We start from the raw sequence: 14108 nt of genomic DNA, 5'->3' as shown, positions 1-14108 counted from the left end.
CCAGCATTGATGCTTAAGACGATTATTTTTAAAGTCCCCGTTTTACAATGCAAATGCGTATCTAAATTAAACGCAGCAAAAAAATAAGCATCTTGAATGGAAGCCGCAGTAATGACTTGACGGGGGAGATAATAGGGAAGGAGGCTCTTGAATTTGAGCTCAGGACAGATTGCAGATTCCTCCCAGGTGCCCCCGAGGCTGGCTGTGTTCCTCCGAAGTGCTGGCACCTGTTTTAACTGAGAACCCATTGCTGTGACGTCTGTTGGACAAAACTGAGGCTGGTCAGGGTGGAGAGAAAACAATGTGGAATCAAAACATGAAACTGACAGCTGGTCTACCCTGCCAAGCCATGCCTTGTAGCGCTTGGATTACGGAACAGATGCAGGGACACAGGGAGACAGAAGAGCAGCAAGAGTCTGCCTCACAGGGACACACTCACACTAGGGAGTGTTTGACAGAGACAAATGATGGACAGAGAAGAGCAGCAGCAGGGACAGTGGCTTTGCAGGGGAGAGGTAGGGCCATGAGAAGAGCTGGTGATGGGGCAGAAGGATGATGGGAGAGGTGGGGAGGAGGAGGCATCCCACAGGGAAGTGGTCTGTGACAGGGACCTTGGTGATGGAGATGGCGCTGCTGGCAGTGGCAGCAGCAGAAGGGAAATATAACAGAGATGTCACCATGCCTTCCTGGCTCTGCTGATCCTATGCCACCCTTCCCCTTCACCTCCCCCCACACACACCCCCAACTTTTTTTAAAAATTGATTTCCTACAGAGAGGAAGGGAGAGGGATAGAGAGCTAGAAATGTAGATGAGAGAGAAACATCGACCAGCTGCCTCCTACACACCCCCTACCGGGGATGTGCCCGCAACCAACGTACATGCCCTTGACCGGAATTGAACCTGGGACCTTTCAGTCCGCAGGCCGACGCTCTATCCACTGAGCCAAACCGGTTTCGGCACAGGCCATGTCTTGTTCGTTGTCCTTAAATAATGCCTGATGAAACAGCCAGCCCCAAAGGAAAGAGGATGAGGATCACCAAGTGTTTACCTCTTTCTCCATGTTACAGTGCCCCAATAGGGCACAGGTGTGCACACACCCTACGCCATTCGTTCGGTTGGTTTTCCTGGTAAGACGGGCTTGAGATGGACTAGATTTTCTTCCTATAAAGTCAGAGCTTCGAGCACACTCATTACACAGTTTCAAGCTGACCTTATATGGAGAAATGGTGGGTGTGCGTTGATAGTCCACTGAGGAATAGGAACTCTTTATTGTTAACCTAACTTAAACATTCATGCGACCGTCACTAAGCATCTAGCAGACACAGAGCCCATTTCTGGGCACCTCAGCCTCCGTGCAGAACATCTGGCCCATGTCTTAACCGGCTGCATGGGTTGGCATTGGAGAGAAAGGGGGTGAACTACTTCAGCAGAGCGAACCCGGAAAACTCTTTCAGCCCAAGATACCAACTCTATTTTCTTTGTTTCCTATTTTCATGGATAGACTATATGCTCTCTCAGGAGGGGAACTTTCTCGATGACATTAGCACTTGTACCATCTATTCGTATTTGGCACATAATAAGCGCTCGAGAAAGGTTCATAGGCAGGGAGGGATGGAAAGAAAGAACTTCTACATTTGCATTTTTTCCAGAGGCAGTGCTTTCCGTGCTCAACCGCTCCCTTTAAACTCGGAAAAGTGAGAAGGAAGCACAGCTTATTCTGCAGACTTCCAGAAAGTCTCTTTCTTGGAGGTTCTCTGACCCACCATAGAGATAATCAGACGGACGCAGGAGAGGGTTCCCTCTGGTGAATTCATAGCCATTCTCCAGCACATGCAAAGCCATATTTCATCTTCGGGGTCTTTAGAAACTAGTTATTCCTCAAAACATCTCTTATAGACATATAAGGTGTTGCTATTTTCATCATTTGGAAACGAATGTTGGTTTGGAATGGCTAAATGGTTTATCCGAGGCCCCAGATTGGAGATGGGTGAACTGAAGGACTAGTTGGTCACCAAGCCAATGTTGTGGTTCTTCAGATAGGACACTCTGAAACTAAAAGAAAAACACCCACTTGTGTGTTTCTTTTTTGAAATATATTTTATTGTGTTTTTTTTTACAGAGAGGAAGGGAGAAGGATAGAGAGTTAGAAACATCCATGAGAGAGAAACATTGATCAGCTGCCTCCTGCACACCCCCAACTGGGGATGTGCCCGCAACCAAGGCACGTGCCCTTGACCGGAATCGAACCTGGGATCCTTCAGTCCGCAGGCCAACGCTCTATCCACTGAGCCACACCGGTCATGGGTCCATTTGTTTTTAAACAAATCAATCCGCTGTGCTTTGAAAAAAAATACAATCTATCAGGTCTTTTTTCTTCTAGGGAAAATTCCCCGGTTTAATTGAACCACCTAGACAAGCTAAAGAATATAATGAAAGAAATGATTTCTGGCGTTTCAAGTGTAGTGTCCACTAAAGCTGTATGCCACGGGTGGACATACATCAAGGTGCCTCCTCGCAAGAGATGTTTGTCCCTTCCAGGGATTTGTTGAGACAGGGTCCCCATCACAGTAAATCTGGTGGAGAGGGATCTATCAAACTATCTATATTTATGGGTGCATCCCGTGACGACGAGAGATGAAAGATTATATTTTCATTTGCATGGTTTGCTGGGTTTTATTTGGCAGATACAATAAACCCAGGCTATGCGGAGCCCATAAAACAAAGTGAGAACAGCCGCTCATTTGGTGGCGAAATGTAGTGGTTATGGCTAAAGGGCTGACATAACTCATCTCAAACCCTCCTGCCTGTATTTATTGTTGTTTAAATGAAAATCAAACGCTCAGCCGCCATCAGGAGGAATCCGGTCAGGGATGTGATTGAGATCTTGCTTCTCACCAAGCCACGAAGATTCTCAATCCACAACATGTCAGCCTAGCTGCGGACAGGAACGAGGGAAAGCTGGGCTTACCTACGTCCATGAGGTAATCCTCCACTACACAACTCTGAAACTCCTACAGAAAGAGAGTGAGCGGAGAGAGATGGCAACTATTATCATTATTTTTTAAATATATTTTATTGATTTTTTTTTTTTACAGATAGGAAGAGAGAGGGATAGAGAGTTAGAAACATCGATGAGAGAGAATCATCGATCAGCTGCCTCTTGCACACTCCCTACTGGGGATGTGCCGCAACCAAGGTCCATGCCCTTGACCGGAATCGAACCTGGGACCTTTCAGTCCGCAGGCCGACGCTCTATCTACTGAGCCAAACCGGTTTCGGCGCAACTGTTATTTTTATTCTGACTCAGAGTTCCTGGTCAGGCTCGGGGGAGACTCAGAGCAGTTGTAAGCCCTGGTTTGAGAGGTCATGGTCAGCATTCAGAGGGTGTTTGGCACCAGATAGCACTTCAGGGGGGTCGGGAGAGGGCCACACAAAAGGAGGGTTGAGGCCTATGACACTGGCCCAAACCCTTCCCACAAGTGTAGTGCCTTTCGATATTATTACAAGTACTTCTGTGATATCATACTTGGAAAAGAAGATTTTAACATTCATGATTTGCAGTCGCTCCATTCTTATAACTTGTCATGTTGCAAGAGAGAAAACTGGCTGTCAGTTGTGACTGCTCAAGACTGTGGATTTTGGGGGGGGGGGGGGGGAAATATATATATATATATAAATATAATAACCAGACATGAAAATAGTTTGTTAAAGAGAAATCTGTATATATTATCAAATAAATGTACATCTGGATAAGGTTTAAAAATAGTAGGGATTATTACACCAACTTAGTGAAAATGGAACTAGATGGCTTAAAAAAAGTGTATAAAGTAACATTATATTTTTATTTGGAGATAACATATAATATCAATATATAAATGTAAGTTTTACCATGTTAATTAAATTGTATGCCATTCAATCAGATAGGAATGTTTAATATTATAATATTTATAATTAAATTAGTCTTGAAAAGAATAAATGATCTCAATCTTTTTTTTTTTTTTAATAACCAGCATACCCTTTTTTACAAGTTACACAGGTAAAAAATAAAATAAAAACACATGGTCTAAATTTTACCTACTATAAGCAAGTTGCTATTTTTGTAAACTGGGTTATCCCTCTTGATTTTAGAAATTCTTTATTGTTTTTAGATAAATCAATATGGATATTAAGGTGATTAGCTCTAACTTCCTGATTTGACACTTCTATACCATTTAGATTGCTATTATATGCACACAAAAACCAATTTAGAGGGGGGAAATACATAAGAACATGTTATTTTAGACTACTGCTAACTGCAAGTAAATAATTCATTTCTTAAGTAACGAGACAATAGACAGCTTTCATCTTGCTTTGGAAGTGTGTGTGTGTGCGTGTGTGTGTGTGAAAGTATAGATTTGATTGCATATTCCTCAAGTTCAATAGGGATCAACAAGCAAGAATGCATCAACCAACACCCCTCCAAACAGGATATTATCCGTTTTCACTGGAACCAAAAATGTGATTGACAGAAATGTCTCCTTACCTCGTGTATTTACTCTTGTCAGCGAGATGTTTCCTTGCTAATCCATATTCAACTGTCAATCAGCTGATTTTGATAGCTTTCCAGTGGCTGCAGGCAAAATCTGACAAGTAAAAAGAGAGAGGAAAAAAAAGAAGAAGAAGAAGAGTAAGTTAACACCGAGGAAGAGAATCTGAGAAAGAAAGAGGGGATCAAAAGGTGGGGAGGAAAGAAGAAAGAGGAATGAAGGGAGCCAAATCAAATTAGGCAACATTTTAGGGATAAAACAAGGATGCAAGTTTTCAGTGAACTTATTTTCCCCTATCTGCAATTTTTAATTGGAAAGCACATGCCATAATATTTTAATCGAAAAGAAAATCTCCCTGCGCTAAGCTTAAAAAAACGAGGCACCAGTGCCTTATAAACATGAATATTCAAGTTCTAAAATCTTGTTAGCTACGGGGCCATGCTACTGTTTGGCCTGCCAGCCACTAAGACGTGTGGACTTCTGAAACAAGAGAGAAATAGATAGATAGATAGATAGATAGATAGATAGATAGATAGATAGATAGATAGATAGAGTAAATAAGTAAGTTAAGTAAGTAGATAGATAAATTTCCCTTTCTTTCTTTCTTTCTCTCTCTCTCTCTCTCTCTCTCTCTCTTTCTTTCTTCTTTCTCCCTTCCTTCCTTCCTTCCTTCCTTCCTTCCTTCCTTCCTTCCTTCCTTCCTTCCTTCCTTCCTTCCTTCCTTCCTTCCTTTCTTTCTTTCTTTCTTTCTTTCTTTCTTTCTTTCTTTCTTTCTTTCTTTCTAACACATCCTAGCATGAAGAAGCATCCCTCTTTGAACTGCCTGCTACCAAGGCAATAAGATGTTGGGTCAGAGAAATATTCATGTTCTAAATGAGCCAATGGAGTGACTGAGGGTCTCCCCATCTTCATGTATACACTTCCAAACCTCACCTCCATCACAAACACGTTTCTTTAATTTTTTTTCTTCCTTTTGCATTCTTAAAGCATGGTTTTATTGTTATTGTTAGTGTCACAGCCTCCAACAGCCCTTATTTTCACTCCAAATTACAATACAGGGGACCATGGCCAACGCGATGCAGATGGTCAAATAGATAATAAAGACTCAGTTCATGAATAATACCCACTCGGAAAGAGGACAAAAGCAACAGGGGGGGAAAAGGAGCGCACATGGGACAAAATGTGCATGCTATATTTAAAAAAAAACACGCGCGCTCGTTGTCAGAGATCATTCAGGGTGCCCTGTAGCTTTAATGATATGCCAGGGGCACCGATCTGATGCGACTGTTTGCTCGTACAGTCAATACGAGGAGTCATAACTGCCATCAAATTTAAATGTAATTTATTTTCCACGCGGCCCTTTCTGTTTTCCTAGGGTTTTTTTCTTTTCTTTTTTTTTTTTTTTCTTTTATAACATTAACACTTTTTTTTTGTTAAGAAATGTGTGAAGGATTAATTTGTGGAACGAGGGGTGCACAGCGCGGGACAGATGGCGTGGGTGGGACATGACAGTTTGCGTCTGTGGCATCGTTTTGTTGTTGCTGTTGCGAAGGAGCAAAATAGAGAGCCCCTGCTCCCCACGATCGTTGCTTTGGGGGACCCGTGAGAGAGGGGGTGTCCCTGCTCCTCACCCCGGGCCCTGCTGCTGGGGGTGCAGAGCCACTCGCCTGTCTCCTGGAACCAGCCTGCTCCTGACTACCGTGAGCCTGGGGGCACTAGCACTTTGACATTGCACCTGACTTTTGTGCACAAAGGCACGCAACATGCTCTTTTGGGGGGACGCTGGCTGGTTTTTTTTAAAATGAATTCGTGGCCTGTCCTCTCTGAGATCCCGCTTGTAAAGCCGAAGGCATGAAACTTGAGATGCAAAAAAGAATTATGATTATTTTGGGTAGATTTTTGTTTCTGTGTTGTTTGGTGTCTTTTTTTGGATCCGTCAGAAATTCAACTCCACATGCGAGGGGCGAGAGCGCCAGCGCAGGTGGATGTGTGTGGAGGCTTGACTTTTGCCTGGAACGGGCCTGGTGCGCACAGAAGTACTGTGGGAGTCACCATTGTAAAAGTTCTCAGCGAAGGAGAAGGCAATTAACCACGGAAAATCGCTGTCATATGGCGCGCACAGACATCCGGAGGCAAAGTAGAAGTTGGAGAAGGAGGAGAGGGGAATTCAGGACAGCGCGTGGGAGGGGAGATAGATGCGAGCTCTCCTTAGGCACAAAGACATCCATTAGCGACATCTCATCGGTGTCCTTCTTCCCTGTTAGCTCGGTCACCTGGCAGTGCCCAGGGTATGTGACCGTGATGGCCAAGGAATGATTTGGATGGTGGGGGTGGGGCGAAAGGGGAGGGGGCAAATGAGTGCCAATTTGGATGGTGGGGGTGGGGGGAAAGGGGAGGGGGTAAATGAGTGCCAATCAAAATGGTTGGTGGCTCATTCATGGCAACACAAGATTTGCCCCAAGAAAAACCTCCACGAACCTTTGCCTCAAACCTTTGTGGTCCACCGAGACCGGTTTGGCTCAGTGGATAGAGTGTTGGCTTGGAGACTGAAGGGTCCTGGGTTCGATTCCGGTCAAGGGCATGTACCTTGGTTGCGGGCACATCCCCAGTAGGGGGTGTGCAAGAGGCAGCTGATCGATGATTCTCTCGAATCAATGTTTCTAACTCTCTATCCCTCTCTCTTCCTCTCTGTATAAAATCAATAAAATATATTAAAAAAAAACAAAAAAACCCTTTGTGATCCACAAAAGGGTGCTGGGGACCACAGACTCCGGCCTGTCCTTCCTCCACAGTCTGAGGCCACAGACTTGAGAACAGTCTGAGGCCGCAGACTTGAGATCACTGAGTTCTGATGGGTGGGGTACTTGGTAGTCAAGTCATTTCCGGTTGTTATATTATAGAGGCCCGGTGCACGAAATTCGTGCAAGAGTAGGCCTTCCTTCCCTCTGGCACCCTGGACCCGGGCTTCCCTCAAAGCTCCAGCTTCATCAGGAAGGTTGTCCAGAACGATGTCCAGAAAGACTCCTGGTCTAATTAGCATATTAAGCTTTTTTTTTTAATTGGTTTTTTACAGAGAGGAAGGGAGAGGGATAGAGAGTTGGAAACATGGATGAGAGAGAAACATCCATCAGCTGCCTCCTGCGCACCCCCTCCTGGGGATGTGCCCGCAACCAAGGTACATGCTCTTGACCAGAATTGAACCTGGGACCCTTCAGTCCGCAGGCCAACGCTTTATGCTCTGAGCCAAACCGGTTTCAGCTCATATTACGCTTTTATTATTATAGATTTTCCTAATTAGACGGTGGGCTTGCCCCAAGAGGGATCGAGCCTCATATGCAGTGCTGGGCAATGTTTTTCTTTCTTTTCTTTTCTTTCTTTCTTTTTTTTTTTTTTTTAATATATTTTATTGATCTTTTACAGAGAGGAAGGGAGAGAGCTAGAAACATCAATGAGAGTCATCGATCAGCTGCCTCCTGCACACCCACTGCTGGGGATGTGCCCGCAACCAAGATACATGCCCTTGACCGGAATCGAACCCGGGACCTTTCAGTCCTCAGGTCGACAGCTCTATCCACTGAGCCACACCGGTTCTGGCTGGGCAATGTGTTTCGTTGACATACCAGCACGATGAGGTCATGGATACCGTGAGGGGCCACGTGTGAAGCATGACGGAGCAAGTACATACATGACCCTTTGCACTGGGCATGAGGCTGCCCTTGGGTAACTGTAAGCAAGCTCCTTTAACACGTGGGGGCCTGCCTCAGTTTCCCCCTCTGTAAACACGGGATGACAACCATAGTCTGGACCCTCGTTACAGGGCCAGTGGGGAGTGAGGGAGATTGTCGTTTGTAAAGTGTTTAGGCCGTGACAGGCAGGTTGTTCACTAACCCTAGTTTCCCACACCCAATGACTGATGCCAAAGAGCACTCGGACACCCCCACCCCCACCCCCCAATCTCTGGCCCTAGGCAGTCTGGCTCAGTGGATAGAGTGTCAGCTCATGAACCGAAGGGTCCCAGGTACCATTCCTCAGTTGCAGGTTCAATCCCTGGCCCCGGTCAAGGCGGGAGGCAACCAGTCAATGTCTCTCTCTCTCACATTGTTATGTCTCTCTTTCTGTTTCTCCTCCCCCCTTCCACTCTCTCTAAAAATCAGTGGGGAAAAATATCGTTGGGTGAGGATTAATAACAACAACAAAAAACAACCTTGAATATGAAATACTAATCTTCTATTTCCTTAGTATATTGTGATAAATACAGTGCTGGGATGGGTATTGGTGGGTGGAGAATGAAGAAGAAGCTACATTTTAAAAAAATCAGATATTCAATATTACATAGTAGGAGGGTGTTACTGATATCATAGGAAGTAAGAGGAAGTCCGTTGAATGTGTTATATGATTATCAAATAGAGTACACAGAAAGTAAACGTGACAAGTAAAAGTGTGGCCGGGCTAATGTGGCTCAGTGGTTGAGCATTGACTTATGAACCAGGAGGTCACGGTTCAATTTCCGGTCAGGGCACATCCTGGGTTGTGATTTTGATCCCCACTGTGGGGCGTGCAGGAGGCAGCCGATCCATGATTCTCTCTCATCACTGATGTTTCTCTCTCTCTCTCTCTCCCTCTCCTTCCCTCTCTGAAGTCAGTAAAAATATATTAAAGAAAAGAAAGGAGCGGACCACAGATCTAATTCAGAGAGAGTTCTCTCTTTTCTGTTTATTTGTGGGACCAGAATGTCTCCATGATTCAGTGTAATAGCAGGCATTATGAAATGGAGCGCAGCAAGTCCTTCACATCTACTCGAACACACGCACAGACATAAACACTCAGAACCGAGAAAATCTCTCCATGAATCAATACCACGGCCGCAACTCCAGCCCTGCGTAAACGGAAACAATGGCAACGTCTGTTATTTATGCTCTGACACGGTGTAATTCCCTGTTTCTATGCATCCTGATACACAAAAGTCTCCCTGTTCTTCCTTTGTTGTCCTGATGCCATTCTGTTTCTACCCCAAACACTGGAAAATAGTTAACTCACTGATTCCAGGGCAGTTCTGATGGGCTGAGAGAAGGGTAGAAATTATAAGCTGTATTGTATTGCATATTTTTTTAAATATAAACAAACATTTGTGTGTAAATCAGGGGTGGGGAACCTTTTCTGTGCCAAGAGCCGCTTGGATATTTATAAACTTACTAGAGGCCTGGTGCACGAATTCACAGGCCTGGCCTGCAGGATCTGGCCAAAACCGGCTCTCTGACATTCCCCAAAGGGTCCTGGATTGAGAGAGGGTGCAGGCCAGGCTGAGGGGCTCCACTGGTGCATGATCGATGAGGGCTGGGGAGATGCAGAAGGTTGGCCGATGGAGGAGAGGGACTATGGGAGGGCTCCAGGACATGATCAGCCCATCTCGCATAGTCCTGATAGGTTGGACCCCAGCAGCAAGCTAACCCACCAGTCAGAGCATCTGCCCCCTGGTGGTCAGTGCCTGTCATAGTGAGCGGTTGAGTAGCCTTAGCATATCATTAGCATATTATGCTTTGATTGGTTGAATGGATGACCTGATGGTGGCACCCACAGCCAATAAGGATGAAATATGCTAATTGACTGCCCCACCCTCAAAGATGGAGGTGCCCATAGCCACAAGATGGCAGCACCCAGTCCCCGTAGCAGCCTGGCCAATCCACACACCTGCCTCTGGAGTCCCTCAGTCTCCTCAGCCCCCCAGCCACCCATGGCTGGCCCCAGGCACAGGCAAGCCTCAGATGGCAGCTGCCCAACTGCCCAGGGCCACCCAAGACTCATATAACCAGATCTGGCTGAGGCTTGCGCTGCCGACAGTGGCAGCAGCAGAGGTGTAATGGGGTGTCGCCTTCCCCTGATCGCCAGGTCGCCTCCCACCCCTGAGGGCTCCTGGACTGTGAGAGGAGGCAGGCTGGGCTGAGGGACCCCCACTCTCCAATGCATGAATTTTCATGCACCGGGCCTCTAGTAATAAATATAATAATAATGAAAAAGTTTGAAATATTGTGAGAAAAACCAACATGTGACAGAGACACACACACACACACACACACACACATACACACACACACAAAATGGCACCAACAGACTTGCTTGATGCAGGGTTGCCGCATACCTTCAATCTGTAAAAAACACAGCAGCCATAAAGCAAAGTGCAAAAACACAAGGCGTGCCTGGATATTGCCATCAAGGTTTGCACCTTTACACAGAATATAAAATCATGAAAATATAGCAACGTAACCAAGATTGTATTTAAATATTAGATTCTAACTACTTACAAAATCACGTGTAAAAATATTAGGGAAAATAATGGTAGCTGTTGGACAATCCACTCCCTCAGTCTCACTGACTTACTTTACAATGGTTTGTTTCTGATGGAATAGTCTAACACAGACTGGTTAGGATAAAGAAAGAATGTGGAGGCCTCTGCTCCATGCAGCTATTCAGAAATCAGGTTTTTTTTTCTTCTGTCTTTACCATCAGACTTGGGTCACTTTCCATATATGGCCTCCCTCATCCCAATAGAACAGATAGAGAGTGTAGAATCACACGTGAGATATTTTTTTAATTATGCTTTTTTTTTTAATTCAAAAAAAATTTTCTTTAATATATTTTATTGATTTTTTACAGAAAGGAGGAGAGAGGGATAGAGAGCTAGAAATGTCGATGAGAGAAAAACATCGATCAGCTGCCTCTTGCACACCCCCTACCGGGGATGTGCCCGCAACCAATGTACATGCCCTTGACTGGAATCGAACCTGGGACCCTTCAGTCCACAGGTCGACGCTCTATCCACTGAGCCAAACTGGTTTCGGCTTAAATATACTTTTATTGATTTCACAGAGGAAGGGAGAGTGAGAGACAAAAATTATCAATGATGAAAGAGAATCATTGATTGGCTGCCTCCTGCATGTCCCACACCAGGGATGGAGCCTGCAACCCGGGCATGTGCCCGGACCAGGAATTGAACCGTGACCTCCTGGTTCACAGGAATGATGCTCAACCACTGAGCCATGCCTGCTGGGCAGACGTCCGGTATTTCTATTGGTCCAGGCCTAGCATGGCATATGATACTTCTGCCCACCAGCACTAGCTCACTTACCTAATAAATACACAGAAAACATAGCTTTGATATCCCTGTTTTTAACTTCTTTTCAAAAGGCCAAATTAAACAAGGACTACATACTCAAAACAATACAGATCATCGTGTGGCAAAATATTCTCCTTAGGTCAATTTGATATTGAAACATCTAAGACTCATTAGATTTCTAATCTTGGCTGAAACCGGTTTGGCTCAGTGGATAGAGCTTTGGCCTGTGGACTGAAAGGTCCCAGGTTAAATTCCAGTCAAGGGCATGTACCTCGGTTGCAGGCACATCCTCGGTAGGGGGTGTGCAGGAGGCAGCTGATCAGTGTTTCTCTCTCATCGATGTTTCTCACTCTCTATCCCTCTTCCTTTCTCTCTGTAAAAAAATCAATAAAATATATTAAAACAAAACAAAAATATTTCTAGTCTTGGAAGATGAACTTCCTGAACAGTGTGGCTTCGGTCATAAGCTCTGGCCAACTATTGTTTTTTTCTTTTTCTTTTTTTTTTTTTTAAAAATAAGTGTATTGTGATCTGGTAGGTGTGGCTCAGTGGTTGAGCGTTGACCTATGAACCAGGAGACCCTGGTTCTATTCCCGGTCAGGGCACATGCCCTGGTTGTGGGCTCCATCCCCAGTTGGGGGCGTGTAGGGGGCAGCCAATCAATGATTCTCTTTCATCATTGATATTTCTATCTCTCCTTCTCTGAAACCAATAAAAATATATTTTAAAAAATAAAATGTGTATTGTGTATATATACACCGAGATACTAAACACCTTTACATTACTCTATGTAGGGTTGTAGATCAGTTGTGTACAGAAAGGAGTCAAGTCCAATTCTTTCATTTTATTTCACTTTATAAATTATATACATGTCTAGACACTGTAGCTGTACACCTGGGCATAATATTGTAAGTCAACTGCTATTGAAAATTGAAAAATAGCATGTGAAAACTTTCCTTCTCATGTACTTAGTTCAATATGCTTTATGTTTTTGTCAATGCTTTTTAATGAAACCCCAAAGTAATTTTATAGCTAGATTATTTTCTAGGTAAAACAGAATATTTTTCAAATATGAAGACCCTTTTTTAAAAAGTTTGTATCCAGCTTTATTGAGGTTTACTAGACAAATAAAAATTGTAGTATATATTTAAGGTATACACTATGAGATTTTTGTTTTTCTTTTTAAAAAAATACATGTTTACTGATTTCATAGAGGAAGGGAGAGGGAGAGAAAGATAGAAATATCGATGATGACCAGGAGCCCAGAGGATGGGGAGGAGAGCTGGGGTGGTCTTTCACTTCAGTGAGAAATGAGAGGACACCCAAGGGTGCTGGCCCTGCCATTGCCGGACAGTGGAACTGTCCCCTCCTCTCTGGAGATGTCACCAGGAAGGCTCCCCATCTGATCTCCTCTCTGATCTGCTGTGAAGAGATCACCCAGCCCCTGCCAGTGCTGTGTGGCTGAGGAAAGGAGAGGTTATTTGGCGCTGAGGTTTAGGAAACCATCAGGGATTCTTCAGCCTCCCTGGGCTTGGGGATTTGGCGCCAGAACTGGGCTTTCTCTGTGGACATGTGACATGTGCTGAGGTCCCCAACTCACAACCTTTAGTGCTCATTGGAGTCACTTGGAGGTTTTCCCCAGGGTCCCTTCCACTCAAGACTTAGGAAGTCCGCCGAAACCAGTTTGGCTCAATGGAAAGAGCATCAGCTTGGGGACTGAAGGGTCCCGGGTTTGATTCCGGTCAAGGGCATGTACCTTGGTTGCAGGCATATCCCCAGTAGGGGGTGTGCAAGAGGCAGCTGATCCATGACTCTCACTCATTGATGTTTCTAACTCTGTATCTCTCTCCCTTCCTCTCTGTACAAAATCAATAAAATATATTTTTAAAAAAGGCTTAGATCCATCCAGGGGGAGGATCTGGACAGGGGTGCCGGGATGTGTGCCTCAGAGCCTTCCTGCTGACTCTGCTACTTTTCAAAGTGGAGAAGCCCTGGCCCGCCTCACCCTGCAGCGGAGTGAAACTCATGGTTAACTGGGCTTTGCATGCGAATAATACAGCTTTTGGTCACTGGTTAGTAACTGAGTGATCGTGAGGGAAACACTAACCTCCCTGCAGTCCCTGTCCCCACCTCTAAAAGGCAGGATATATTCTGGGCATCTTTAACGTTTTTTGTTTTTTTTAAATTGATTTCAGAGAGAAAGGGAGAGGGAGAGAGAGATAGAAACATCAATGATGAGAGAGAATGATTGATCGGCTGCCTCCTGCACAGCCCCCTCTGGGGATGGAGCCCACAACCCGGGCGTGTGCCCTTGACCGGAATCAAACCTGGGACCCTTTAGTCCGCAGGCCGATGCTGTGTCCACTGAGCCAAACCAGCTAAGGCTGAGCATCTTTATAATGTGCAATGATATTAAATACAACTTAGCTAACACCTAACCATTTGGACTGAGCTTTTGTGAACAGATGATC

This window comes from Pipistrellus hanaki (genome assembly GCF_964339955.1).
Source record: "Pipistrellus hanaki genome assembly, chromosome: 20".
In the NCBI taxonomy this organism is placed as follows: Eukaryota; Metazoa; Chordata; class Mammalia; order Chiroptera; family Vespertilionidae; genus Pipistrellus; species Pipistrellus hanaki.
The sequence above is the reverse complement of the archived record's forward strand: the minus strand, read 5'-3'. Positions refer to the sequence as shown.